Here is a 15,182-nt window from a genome sequence, read left to right as displayed (position 1 = left end):
ACTCCTTTGAACATTGACACATTGGGGCTGGTTTTCCAATCTCATATGAATCATGTATTGAATGTATGGATCCAGTGTGAGCATTCCCTGAGTGTTTACTGTGAAAATGGTAACAACAATTAAATTTGTAAATGGGATTCTAAAAATACGTGATCTATTCCCAAGCTAGTTGTTAGAGCAGTTGATGCTAATAATATGAAGTGTAGAGACTAAATGCGAGTTGAAACAATACAGTAATCGAACCAAAGGGCCTTCTGCCCGGGTATAGGCCGGGTCGATGGGGGACCTCAGGGTCAAGCTCAAACTATCGGGGGTAGTCGAGGATGGGATAACAATTGAGGATATAATTAAACAAGGATCTTCATGGCCAATACTAAGTTATATGATGAAGAACAAGTAAAAAGCGATGAATATCAAGGAGACCTCGGGTCAGTGAGAACAAACAAGTCTAGAAAGAAAAGAGAAAGAAAAGAGAAAGAAAGAGAGATATTATTGCACTAATAGATAAAATGGAGCTACATCAGCCCCTTACAAAGTGGCATGAGTCCCCTTTATATAGGAGGGGAATTAGGCTACAAGCACATGGGCATTAATTACAAAGTACAGAGATGGGATGGTTTGATGTGATGCCTCAGCATAGGATCTAGATAGGCCGACCCTTTCAGACTTAGCCGTGTGCCTTGGGAGCTTCCCCCTCTGTCTTGGCTTCAATCTCCATTTTCTCTAAGTTGGGCCTCGACGAGCCCCGAGGTCGGGAACTCAATCGTGGCCACCCGTCCTCAGGGTATCGAGGTATTCTTCCGAAATGACTTGATAGTGAGAACATCCAGCTTCTTACGGCAATGTCATACCGAGTATGCGACTCCTGGCATGAGTTTTATGATAACTGGGCATCCACGGGCTCGTGTATTTTTGACTTCATTCAATGCACTCCTGATTCCCTCTCTCCAAGGTGAAGGTACCGCCGTCGATTCGGTTTTCCAAGGATGCATTAACTGCGTCCGTCGGTCAATCTTCCAAAGTCTCGACGACCGTGTCGTAATCCCTTATAAATGGGGGTGTTTTGGCATTGTTTTTGCTATTCTAATGCCTTCGTTGGATTTCTTGCCTATTTATTCTTATCATCTTCTTCTATCCTTGAATATCATGTTTGGGGCTCATGGACTTAAGGCCGTTTGGGAGAGCTCCCTTAGATTGTGTTGTGGCCCTTTGTCGCGACTTCCCTTTGTCGAGCATAATCGTGTTGTCCCGCTATAATTGTGGTCGTCGATATGCTGGCTTTTGCTACTGCTGTTGGCCCGAGGTGATGATGGATGGGGAAAAGTTTCCTCCTCATGTAGATAGTCGTTCTGATTATGCACCGCTACTCACCTTCATGCGCTGGCTTGACGTGGTGCTCCGCTCCGATTTGGGGGCTTGCACGGCTTGACGTTCCAAGAAGTGGATCCTAAGTAGCCGTGCAAGTAGGACCGAGGGTTGTTCGGTCTCCAGTCTCTCCGAGATTCCCCTGGCCAAAGAGGGTCCTCGAGCTTCGAAAAGCTATGGCTTTTTTTCATCCCTCCTTGTCACTCATCTTTTTTTCATCTTGTCCTCGAGGATGTGCATCTGGAGGCACCTATCGTGGACCTTCGAAGGAGGACCGTTCTTCGTGCTTTTACTTTGTGTGTGCGTGCCTTTTTCTGTTCTTTTATGCATAGAGATCCTCCGTAGGGCTATTGTACGTGTATCTTCATGAATATGAATATAATCCATTTATTTCTACTTTCGACCTTTGCTTTGTTATTGCATGCTCCCGTGCCCTTCGAGGCTTTTCGAATGTCTTCCTTTATTGTTGACCACTGACATTTAACTTGGGCATGGGCATTATTTCCGATCCTCTGCCAATCGACATAGATCTCTTTCAAACCCATCGTCATTCCTCGGACCAATCCTGGATTGATTTGATAGGCCCGGACTGCCAGGGCCCTCGGAGTTGTATGGAGATAATACGCTGAATTTTGGGGGCTTTAAGGATGTTATACCAAATGAAGGTCAGCTTTGGGTACCTGGGGGTCCCTTTTGATCTTGATGTAGATAGTCCATTTTAGAACATATAGGATAGACTTCTACTGAGGAGTTGCCCGTACTCAGGCGCTGCCTTGGACCTTCGTGGAGCTTTCGTGATCGGAGCTTCGTATGTTTATTCTTCTTTATTAGAAAAGGGAATCATGAGATCGGGTACTGCCCCGTGTCGAGTGATGGCGTCGAATGCTTCCTAAAGTCCGACTTCTCTTTGGCGGGGATCCTCGGGGTAGAGCACTGCCTTGAGATTGGAGATAATACGGAAAATTCCTCAAATCTTGGCTTCTTGTCGGAGGACACTTTCGGGATCGGGCGTCACCTTGTCGATCTGCATCAAGGTTATAGGTTTCTCGGGGCTCACTCCGGGTAGGCGAGTTGTCACTGCTTCTCGCATATATGTGGGGCGACTTTGGCTTCTTCGCAAGACCTCACTATTTTTTGATAGTTGCTCTTCCGCTTTGGCATCGGGTTCTTTATTTCTTCAAGCACGAAAAGTGTTGGTGCATGCCCTTGATCTGATCTGTTAGTTTTACCATAGTTATGGCAACCACTTCAGGGCCGGCCTGGCAGGGAGTGGGGAGTGTTGTTCCCGGTTCTCAGGAACCACAGGAGATTGCTCTGAAGACGACATCTTTGATAAGAGGGGAACATCTAGAGATGGTGATAAAATACTGCGGATGGAGCGAGGGGATCGCGCTACAGGTGCTTCCCATGGATCAGAGTATCACAAACTCTACTAATGGATTCTTGAGCGTATACCTATATCCTTTCGCGTATGGTCCCCTTGATAGGGTTTCTTGAAGTATCGGGTTACTTTGGCACAGATACATCCATCTTTGGCGAGCGGTGCTGATGATGAGGTTCTTTATGGAGAAGGCCGGACTTGAATTCACGCTTAACCATCTCGTTAAGCTATACAGGCCCTTTTATCATCAGGGCTTGCTAACCTTGAGGTGTTGTTAGTCAACGCTTTTTGTAGTTCACGACGAAGAGGACGGGTATAGAGAGTGGGACGGTTGGTTTATCCGGGTCCGGATGGTCAACATTATCTCCGTGGAGCTTTTGCCATTTCCCGAAGGGTGGAATTATGCACATGAGTGGAATGTCTGGTGCTTTTTAAGATTTTTCCCATAGCAAAAATCAGTTGAATAATAGTCTTTTCCCTTGTTGCAGCAACTTTATGGACGTCGGGCGAAGTATTTGACCTGCACGGCTGGGTTCGGAGGCTGGTGACTCATTCGACCTGCGATGAGCATCGATGGCGAGCTGTGCTTCGTATCAGATGGGGAGCAAAATACCAAGGTACATGCACATGCTACCTTTGCCTTGGCCTTCGTATATTTGAGGTAAACGTTTTCCCCTTTCATTTGTACCGGATTCGCCGCTTGTAGATATGAGGCGGTTCCCTGGGATGAGATAGTGATCTTCCGAAGAGGGGAATGAGTCGTCGGTCTCCAAGCCGAGGGACGGTGGCGATAAGAGGGATCGACACCCGCGATGTGATATAGCTTTTAATGGTGCTGAACAAGCCCGTGTTTTTGAGGATAGGGCATCGTTTGAGTCTGCTACTCCCGGAGTATCTGATTTCCGGGCGGAGGTTCCTCCGAATGAATATGCTTTTCCCGAGGTCGGTGATTCTGGGACTAAAGAGGCAAGATCAATAGGAGTATATTTTGACTTCGAGGAATTCCGTTGGCTTCACTTCGTGGTGAGTTTAGGTGCATTTTTCCTTTATTCCACGTCCTTCTCCCCTATTGAGTTTTCCTTATGCAGGCCTGCGATAGGCTTATGTCTAAGCTACTTTGTCAAGGGACCAGGCTTCAGAACATTCTGGGCTAAGGCGAGTCCCTTAGGCTCCTTAGCGAAGAGAAGGAGGTCGAGTTGCTACATTGGCGATATGAGGCGTACCAGAGCTCAAATTATGAAAGTTATTTGATGGAGCAGGTAACCTTTTGCAGCTTGTGCTTTGCACTCTTTCGCCCTCAAGGTTAACCCCCTTTTTTGTTATATTAGCTGCAGAAAAAGACGGAGGCTTTGGAGTATCTCAAGGATGACATCGACCGCGTCAAAACTGCATATGGTGAGATAAGGGCTCAGGTGCAAACTCAAGCTTTAGAGGAGATAGGCGCTTTGGACAAAGTCCTTGCCTTCGAAGTCCAACTCCACTTGGCTCGTGATAATGCCAAAGTTCAAGCGGATATGATCAAGAAACTCGAATCTGACCCCTCGAAGATCAGGTCTGAGATAATTGATGCCTGGGCTGAAGCGGCACTAAGCCTATCCAAGGCTGATCAGGATATGGTAATACGTATGAATGACGTTGCGGACGCTCAAGCCAGGCTGAAGTAAGCCCTCGACCGGGAGAAGAGGATTGAGGAATATGTTCGTTGCAGATCTCGAAGAGAAGTACTCGAGGAGATCGGTGCGAGAGGCTTTGTTCTCTAAGAGGAATTGGCTCGAGCAAGGGCAGACGAGTATGACGCATGGTAACTTTTTGCTGACGAGGTAAAGAGCGAACTCGGCAAGGTGTATCCCTTTGGAGCGGAGCGTAGATTTCGACGTTTTGTCGCTTGGTATTTGATAGATGTAGAGAATCCCTGTAGATGGAGAGTGCACCCGTTTTTTTTTTCTGCGTATGTAAGATAAGAGGAAACTTGAAGCTTTATTTCTTCCGCATCTCTTTTCTGTTATTACTTTTGACTAGGCGAGCTGGTTTCAGTATTTGGCGGGATCCTCGTAGGTCCGAAACTAATCGGACAGGCCCAAAGGCTCTTAGGTGCGATCCTTGACGTGAGCGAGTGTTGGGGCCTCCGTGCTTTGCCCTGTTGTTAGGCTCAATCTCCGAGTCAGGTTTTGACTCGAGCTTTCCTGCCCTTAAATCATCTATGCCCATGCGGGCAGGTAGTAATTGTTCCCATTTCTTGCCCTTGGGCATTTGCCGTTTCGACTATATTGGGTTCAGTCTCCGTGTCGCGTTGCGATTTGAGGTTCAAATTGACCCTCAATTTTATCCAGCCTGCATCAGCGGACGGCGATGGCCTTTTGTGGTTCAGATCAAAGTGACCTTACAGGTGGGTGGCCTGGAGGCTCACTCGGCTGGCGATAGTGGCATTTATGCCATGCCCTTAGGCATATTGTAGTTTAACCATTTCGGGTCCAGTCTCTGGGTCACGTTGCGACTCGAGGGTCAATTGACCCTCAAGATTTATCCAACCTGTATGGGCGGACGGCGATGGCTTTTTGTGCTTTGGGTCGAAGAGACCTTATAGATGGGTGGCCCAGAGGCTCACCCGGATGGCGGTAGGGGCATTTATGTCGTGCCTTTAGGCATATTATAGTTTAACCATTTTGTGTCTAGTCTCCGAGTCGCGTTGCAACTCGAGCTTCAATTGACCTCAGGTTCTTTTCCTGCCTCTATGGGCGGATAGCGATAGTGCCTCTTACGCGGTTTTGGTCATTGAGAACTTTCAATATGTGGCCCGAAGGCTTGCATAGTTAACTATTTTGGATTCGGTCTCTGAATCGGGTGATCCGAGCTCATTTTAATCCTCAAGTTGTTAATTTTGTAGCTGGCGACAATGATTCTTACGCTGTTTAGTCGTAGAGACCTTTTAATAGATAGACCAGAGGCTTCCTTAGCTAGCGACAATGGCTCTTACACTGTTTTTGCCCGTGGGCTTTGTTTTGTAGGCTTTGTTTTCCACTCGTTAAGGTCTTTTGAAATAGTTTTGCCTGACCCATCGTCAATTCTAGAAGAACCTCGATTTCAAGTCGTTATCGGCGATGTTTCGAGCACCTTGGAAGGTTCATAGCTCGTAGGCTGAGTAGGTCAAAGCCTTTGTGATTTGGAGCCGACATGGTCGAAGCTCGTTTTTGCATGTTGAGGGAAGCCTGTTTTAACCGGGATTTTCTGCAGTATATTCGAAGTAGTGGCCTGCGATTTTGTTTAGCGACAGTCGGGCATCCTCGAGTCGTGTTAGTTTGGTTGTATCAGCCGTTTCGACCATAGTCATATGTGTTTGGCCGGAGCCATTTTGATCCCGAGTGATAGTTCAGGCGTCTACACCAAGGGTATTCCATTTTGGGACTCTTACAAATGCGACGGATAGCCTAAACTTCGGGGTTTTCATGCCTGTTGAGGTCTTAATGTTTGTCATGCCTGTTGAAGTCTTATAGTTTTTGTTCTAAAGTAGAATAGATTTGGTTATGCCGAGTCTGCCCGCTAGGGGTCTTACAGTTTCGGATTTTCCAGCGCATGGCGATTAATGACAGTCTCCGAGTCATTGAATTTGTTTAAGCGTGAAGACCTCTATTAGTGATCTCGAAGTTGCCTTGTAGGGGCTTTATGATCACGGAGTTCCGACCCCGGGGTCGTGAGAGTGCCAAATTATTGACGTTAAGTCTCTGAGTACTTTGAGATGCATTTGGTGGAGAGGCCCCTGCCAGGGGTATACTTGAGATTTCCTTGTCTGGAGAATAAGTTGTTGAAAAGATATCTTTTTATTGCTTGGTGTAGACATACATTGTTTCATTGTTGTGAGCTCGGCTTCTCGGACCATTCGATCCGGTACATAATTCCCTATCGAGACTTAGTCTATCGTTTCCTGGTCCTCCCGAAGGGATGGTGCCCTTAGAAGAAGATCACCCCTCGTTGTTGGACTGTAAGAGAAGGCTAGCGATCTTATTGGATTCTCCTATGGGGGTACGCTGCTCTGCTAATAATCTTGCTGACGAGGCCCTCTTCGTGGCGGAAGTACGATTGAGGGGTAAAAGCGCGATGAGCCCTTTTTAGAGCCTAGGGATCTCCGGGTAGAGTTAGAACCTTTGAATATCCTGGCTAGTTGTCTGCATATAGGTTAGTGAAAAATTAACAAGGGAGTAAAGTAGTTCTTCCTCACCGCGGGATGCATAGGCGACGTTTTGAGGTATGTTCCTACTCTTTTGAGGCGTGAGTCTTGATACAGCCCCCCCTGTGTCTTGTTAGGTTTGGCCGAAGATGTGGTTTGCTTACCCTTTTATCCCTCCGAGGGTGGGGGAATTGATGCCGCCGACGCACCAGATGGCGTAGAATTTCCTGTTGTCGCGTATTGCTTTCTGTCGACTTATTTTAGTTCTGCCCTTTGAGAGGGGTTTCATGCTTTTGGCGAAATGGGGCTGACGCTGTCTCCGGGTGGTGCGCCGGTGGTCGTCTGAACAAGACGCCCGTTCTTTGTGCCTCCTCCGATGGTGCAAAGCTCGACGTCCCGGTCCGAGCTCAGACGAGCTATATCAAAAGAATGGTCTTTGTTGTCATTTGTCATTTGGAAATCACTGGGGATTCGGGATGCAGGGGCGATTTGGTCTGTTAGTTCGAATCGCCCCACTGACTTTGGTCCAACATCGTTGTTGCATGTGATCGAACCACCTGAATTCATGAACACATGTTTTATTCAAAATAGATCAAATGAGGGAGAAGGTTACCAATGCATCAGTGTGATGCTGAGGCGGAGTCTCGGTGCCCTTTTCCCTGGGTGTAAGGGCGTCCTCCAAAATATTTCCCTGGACCCGTTTTTTCTTGATGGCGAACATTTTTACTTCCCATTTTATGAGTCCCCAGAGTGTGTCGTCACTCCTTCGATGTCATGGTAATACATCGGGGTTTGTTCGCTTCATCCTCCTCGGTTGCCCTCCTACCTTGGGGATGGACTCGAGCCTAACTATTCGATGGTACTCGGTGGTTATTTTTATTTAGTAGCATGGTTGTCGTCCCTCTGAGCTGGTGGGCATTTTTGACCCCGTGGCAGCGCGCGCCTTGTGGTCCTCTCACCGGGTTATTGTTCCTTTGAAAGGGTCTTGGTCGAATAGGCCTGAGGCATTCGGCGTCCCTGGTTTCGCTTATGGTGATCATGATATTTGGTATAGCAATGTTGAAATCGTACTCCACTAAGCGGGATTCCTCTACCGGTTGTGCCTCGTCAGATCCGATTCCACTGAAGGTCCCTCGAGGACGTTGCCCTCGAACTATTTCTCTATCGTTGCGAGGTAGGTTGCATCTTGTGGCGTTCTTCCCATCCGCGGCGCATGGATGGTAACTCAACCTATTTGGCATTAGTTTCTTTGCTGGGAGCCTGCTTGGGTATACCGGGCCCGTAGAGGCTCCCAGCGGGTCATCCTCGGCCCTAATCATTGACTGGTATCGGTTGTGGATGCTCGACCAAGTCACGACTAGATATTCGATCAGGTTCTGCTTCAGTTGCTTCGAGGCCACCGAACATTATTCGTTCAGGCCTTGGGTGAAGGCCTGCACTGCCCAGTCATCGGAGCCTGGCGGCATCTCCATCCATTCCATCTGGAAGCGAGACATGAATTCTCACAGCATTTCGTTCTCCCTTTGTTTAATCTTGAACACGTCGGACTGCCTTGTTGCTACCTTGATAGCGCCAGCATGTGCTCTTACAAAGGAGTCCACTAATATGGGGAATGAATCTATGGAGTTGGGAGCCAAGTTGTGATACCACATCATGGTTTCTTTCGAGAGTGTTTCCCCGAACTTCTTCAACAATACGGGATCGAACTCATCATCGTGAAGGTCGTTGCCTTTTTCTGCACATGTGTAAGCGGTGGGGTGCTCTTCGGGACCCGAGGTCCTGTCGCACCTAGGGAGTTCTAGTATTCTGAATTTTTGTGAAGTGGGTTTTGGGACCACTTCCCCGGGAGATAACTGTTGCATGAACCTCCATGAACCTGACTCGATTCCCTTGGAGAGATCCTCAAGCGGCTTCGTTGTGGCAGAGTGTGTTATCGGTCCGTTGTCGCTTGATATTTTGGGTACTCGTTCGGCGCAAAGAGCCATTTTCGGTGCTACTGTGTTGGGGATCCCCAAATGGCTCTACAACTGAGTGATAGCCAACTGTTGTGCCTGCAATATTTCAAAAATATCATGAAGTCAAACTTCTTGTGTTTCACGAGCCGGCATTTGTTGGGCTTCCTGTTGGTCGATATGCTGAATGCTCCCATCGGTGTGCGAGGCCTCATCGACCTGCTGCGCATCCTTTGAGTATGTGCCTGCTAGAATCGGTTCGGGTGCATTATCGGGATTCTGTAGTCGTTCTCCGGCGGCCGAGACGGCCACGCCATTTTCCCCGTGATTCTCGAGGCGGTCGTTCTCGACTCCGATTACCGAGCCGGACATTTTGACCAGAAATCAAAGGATCATGGACAAGAAAAAATGTGAAATATAATGTGTGTTTATGCAATGAAACTGGCAAGAAAATAATCACTATTATTTTTAGCCCCACGGTGGGTGCCAAGCTGTTTACCATGAAAATGGTAACAATTTAAATTTGTAAACGAGATTCTAAAAATACGTGATCTATTCCCGAGCTAGTTGTTAGAGCACTTGATACTAATAATATGAAGTTTAAAGATTAAATGCGAGTTGAAGCAAGGTGGTAATTGAACCGAAGGGCCTTCTATCCGGGTACAAGACGGGTCGATGGGGGACCTCGGGGTCAAGCTCAAACTATCGGGGGTAGTTGGGGATGGGATAAAATTTGAGGATATAATTAAACAATGCTCTTCATGGCCAATACTAAGTTATATGATGAAAAACAAGTAAGAAAGCGATGAATATCAAGGTGACCTCGAGCCATTGAGAATGAAGAAGTTTAGAAAGGAAAGAGAGAGAGAGTGAGAGAGATATTATTACACTTATGGAGAAAATGGAGCATCATCAACCCCATACAAAGTGGCTTAAGTCCCCTTTATATAGGAGGGGAACTCGGCTACAAGCACATGGGAATTAATTACAAAGTACAGAGATGGGATGGCTTGATGTGATACCTCAGTATAGGCTCTGGATAGGCCGGCCCTGTCAGATATAGTTGTGTGCCTTGGGAGCTTCCCCCTCTGTCTTGGCTTCGATCTCCGTTATCTCTAAGTCGGGCCTCGATGAGCCCCAAGGTCGGGAACTCAATCGTGGCCTCCAGTCCTCAGGGTCTCTAGGCATTCTTCTGAAATGACTTGACAACGAGAAATCAAGTCCTCTAATTTTTCCGCGTACACTGGGTTCCTTGAAGCTCTGACACACTGGAAACATGGCTTAAGGTGTTATGGATCTTGCCACCTATGTATATCAGACTTGCTTGCTTGAAGGCCTGGTTTCCAGGGTTGATGTTGGGCCTGCCAAGGCTCCATATAGTGTAATAAATAGCTTTGTGTAGTTCATTCATATTGGTCTGTACTAATAATCTTTGTAAAAATAGATATTGGGGTTATTAGCAAAAGCTGGGGAGGGGGAGTCTACTCTTACATCTATGTTGAAATTGTGTGGAGAACCTGCCTATAGGATTTGACTATGTTGATTGCACTATGTGAATGCTGTATTATGTTTAGAGATCCTTCCTATAGGATTTTATTATCATTTGACTCTGTGATGCACATCTGCATGTTAGAAATCCTTCTATAGGACTTTACGTTTCATTCTGCACATTAGACATCTTGTTTATAAGATCCGCACGTATTTTCAATTCAATGTGCATTAGTAGCCATGTCTATAGGATTTTGTATGTTTGAATAACAATTTTCCTGGTAATGTGCTTAAAGAATTCTGCCTACACATAAGTAATAGAGATCTTGCCTATAAGAACTAAAGTCACCTAGATACCATGCCTATAGGAAATAAGATAATCAATTCTGTATATAGTTATCATACCTAAAGGAAATATCATTTTCTGCATTTAGAAAATCATGCCTATAGGATTTTAAAAAAAAAGTCGGTTTCTGCATTGAGACATCATGCCTATAAGGTTCTAAAATCAGTTTCTGCATTTAGAAATCATGCCTACAGGATTTCAAAACCCATTTCAGCACTTAAAAAGCATGCCTATAGGATTTAAAGATAAAATTTGCCCGTTAAAAATTAGTAGTTGATTTACAGCTTAGATGCCATGTCTATAGGGTTCTGCCCGACTATCACTTGGGCAAGCCTGTAGGTTAATTAAATTCTAGGTCTAAAACTGTGATTGCTTATTTGACGTATGCCCAGATCAGAGTATTAACGAAAATCAGTAGGCAACGGATAGGGACTCGCTTGCTTGCTTTAATAAACTGTTGTATATTATGTTTGTGCTCATTTAGATATCTTGCTTATATGATCCTAAAATCATTTAAAGTTGTTTGTTTTGAACAACGTTCATTTGTTTGTCTACTTGTGGTGGTTAATATGAGCCACTTAATTGCTCCTTATGTGACAGTCCTACTTGACTTTTGTTTGTCGCTTAGTTTTCTCCGTTTTAACAATATAGGTGAGTCTACAACTGCCTTAAATAGAGGCCCTAAACTCCTCCAGGGCCAGAGGTAAGGGACGGGTAGTGCACGCATAAGGTACGTACTGATGTTATTAAAACGCTTCGGTAATATTTGAAATGGGGAGGGTAATTGGGTAGTAAAGGAAATGATGACCTATGCGCTAATGCTACGTGTAGCACCCCAACTTGGGGACGATTACCAAGTATTGCACAACAGTGATCCTATAAGCTAAAAACATAGGACCCCCTTTACTCCTTGTTTTAAAAGTAATATCTATTTGTTTAAATTGCTTTATTTCCTTATAAGACTAGTTCGCTGAAATTGTGTTTGGTTGGGACCCAACATTATGGACCTCGAGGGATGCCTAACACTTTCCCCTTAAGGTAATTTCGAGCTCTTACCCAATCTCTGGTAATATAAATCGATTTTGCAAGTTAATTATTCTAGGTGCCCTAACGCACCTTAATCCGTTAGGTTGCAACTCTTCAAATCTCATACCCAATTCCCAAAAGGAAACGAGTTGTCCTGAAATGTCGAAACCCAGACTCCGCGAGGAAAAAGGGGGCACGACAACATGGCGACTCTACTAGGGATATTTTAGGCTCTTACCATAACAAACTTGCTTTTTGTGAATTAGTCTTAAGCATGCTTTATTCTGCTAATACATGTGCACCCTTTCCCTTTCCCCCTTATTTGGATTTAATTGCCTATTTTCAAGCATTTATGATTTCCTTTATTAACAAAACTGACTTGTCTTCTTGTTTTCTTTCTTAAATGTCTTTCAATTATTAAATACTGCATTTATAATTTTTAACATGCAAATACGTGACACCATGCTATTTATTGTTGCATAAATCATGCTCAACATCATATTCCACTCGTGTGTAATCAATCTTATAACAACGCTTGATGAGTGTTTTGGCCCTTCCTACATATCACCCTTTAAATTCGGAAAGGCGTATTTGAGGTAAAACTAGTCGATTAGCGGTGCAGTCGACGGTTCCGTGCCTTTTCCCCTCAAGTTGTCCACTTGAGGGTACCAGTCTAGACCTCTCTAGAAACATTACTCTGATTAATTGTACATGCATCATGGTCAAACCTATCCGGGTTAATATGTTGTCCACATAATAATCCTTTAGGACAAGCCTCGTCCAAAAGTCCATCGAGTTTTCCATAATCCCAACGGATGCAACCACGATTGTGTGCATTAATTTTGGAGAAATAAGTGCCAATATGCTAATCATTATTGTATAAATAGTCGGATCTAGAGGGAGAAAGGGCCTAACCATATTTGTTTTGCAGAAAATGAAGCACGAAGTCCCCAGGTTCGTCATGGTCCATAACGTACCACCACTGTTTCTTGATTGGTGGGAGGATTTTCTATCAATTGATAAAAATCATGTGAAAAGGGTCTTGGGAAATTTTCCTTCTTTATTGGACATCCAGCCGAACAACATGCTAATCGAAGCTGGCACAATGTTCTGGGACAAAGAAAGAGCCGTGTTTCAGTTTGGAAACATAGAAATGACCCCTATCTTGGAAGAAACAGGGGGATTCGCTGGGCTACCTTGGGATAATCCTGGTTTATTGGTGCCGGAAAATCGCTCTACTAGGGGGTTTCTTAAGATGATGGGATTAAAGAAGAATGATGACTTGGAGTGCCTTAATAATTCTTACATACCCTTCGACCTATGAATAATACAGTCACAACAGATCTTATCGTATTTTTGATGACGAATTCTCCATCACTTCCTTGGGTTGGATTCACCACAGGGCTTTTGTGTTCATCGTCTGTTTCTTAGGTATGTTAGTTTTCTCGATCCAAAGGGATAGAATCCACACCAGACTGGACATTGCAGCCAAAACCATAATGGATGGGATCGAGGGGAAGACATATACCATTGTCTCTATGATCATAGCAGACATATACTGGGCCTTAGAGCACTATCAGAAGGAGTAGAAATACTTCGAAGGTTGTAATCTGCTGTTACAAGTTTGGTTGTTAGAGCAACTCCCAAAAGGTCAATACGTCAAGAGCTTCTGCGAAGGCCGTGGAATGATCGCATAGCTTTTCATCATCCTAAGGGAATGACCTATATCCCAGACAAGTTTGCTCAATTCGAAAATGCTATAGCATGGGGCACACTTTTTCAATAATTTAACAGAGGATCGAGTTTAATGGATGTTCGAATGGTTCCCTACCGCCAAGTTCATCATCAGATCTAGGGATGTTCCACACTTGGTACTGATTGGGTTGACGGGCATATTCCCTTATGCTCTCATCAAAGTTATGAGACAGGCAGGCAGGAAGTAGGTCATACCGCGAGTTGCTAAAATTAGTCACTACTAGACAGATTTTTAGGATGATGACATCCCATACAAATGTGAAGCTCAGCACATGTGGAACTTGAAAATTATTATGGAAAAGGATACCATCGAGCCAGATCGATATCATGTTGGTCAAGTGTACTTTTACCCATCACGGTTAGAGGATAACCTAGCAGAATATTCGAGCCAACGGTTGGTCCAGGAAATAGAGTCATAGATGAAGTTGCTGAGGCACAAGTAAAGTACAACAAACTGCGCAAAAGTTTTCACAAGTCCGAGGCCGAGCACATGGAGCGACACAAGACCGATATGAACTAATTAATAAATGGAGGGAGATGGCTGTTAGATCAAGGGAAATGTTCGAATATCTGGAGTACAGTGTGAAGGAGTTGGAAGGAATGATGAGGAGGAGAGTCACCGATTGCCAGAAAACCGAAGGAAATGAAGGAGGACATTTAGCAAGAGCATATCTACTGCTGAACCTGTGCGAACTGAGGAATCTGATCGACGGAGCCAAAAACATCCAGCTTGGAGAAAGTCCTTCTGGGACCATGTAGATTAGGTTTACTTGTTTTTTCAAATATAATAAGGCCAAGTAACATCAGTGACTTATATTATTTAGTATCGTTTTAGATTCATCTATTTTTGCATTAGTGAAATGAGGCAATTATTGGCACGGACATTCTCCAAATATATTTGTCACTAGGCCTACCTCGGGCACAACGAGGCTCCCAAATTACGACGTGGATTTACATTCCTGCAATATGTGTTTAAATACTGCAAACATTTTTAGAATCGTTACTGACTTGTTTACATTTTGTCTTTCTTTATTTTTATTATTCTCATCCCCTAAGGTTGGTTCGCACATACTGGCATCATCAGCATATCATGCCAGATCTAGAGGCCCTCCACCTCCTCCTCCTCCGAGTACCAAAAAGCAGAGGAAAAGCTAAGATGGATGACTTCAGTGGTATACAAAAAGAAAATGTTGAGAATATTGAAACTTCAGATGGTCGGAGTACTCCGGCCCAGAATGATTTGGTCCTGCGATTGCAGAGGAAAATACTAGAGTTAAAAGGAGAACTTGAGCAAGTCTATAACTTGGAAAACCGCTCCCTCACTCTGAACGTCCTAGATATTAACCAACAAAATGCTCAAACCCAGAACCTCCTCAAAATACGCCAGACCAACATCCATAAAATCCTCCCGCACCCCACTAATATGCCACACCACCTCAAAATCCCAATCCTCTACCGGTACCAACTCCTCTACAACACCATCATCAACCAACTCAGTACCCATAAACCACTACCTATCACACTCCTCATAATATACAACAACCTATTCCCCATCCTCAAAACTCAACCAATGACCACCACTATACCCAAATCCCTAGCACCCACCAAAACAACCCTATATACGTGGAAACCCTACCTCACTCCACTCAACCAATTTCCTATACACCAAAATCCGCTGAGAAGGACATGATCATCAAGAACATGGTC

Source organism: Nicotiana sylvestris, chromosome 7 (assembly GCF_000393655.2).
Source record: "Nicotiana sylvestris chromosome 7, ASM39365v2, whole genome shotgun sequence".
NCBI lineage: Eukaryota > Viridiplantae > Streptophyta > Magnoliopsida > Solanales > Solanaceae > Nicotiana > Nicotiana sylvestris.
Note: the sequence above shows the minus strand (reverse complement) of the source record.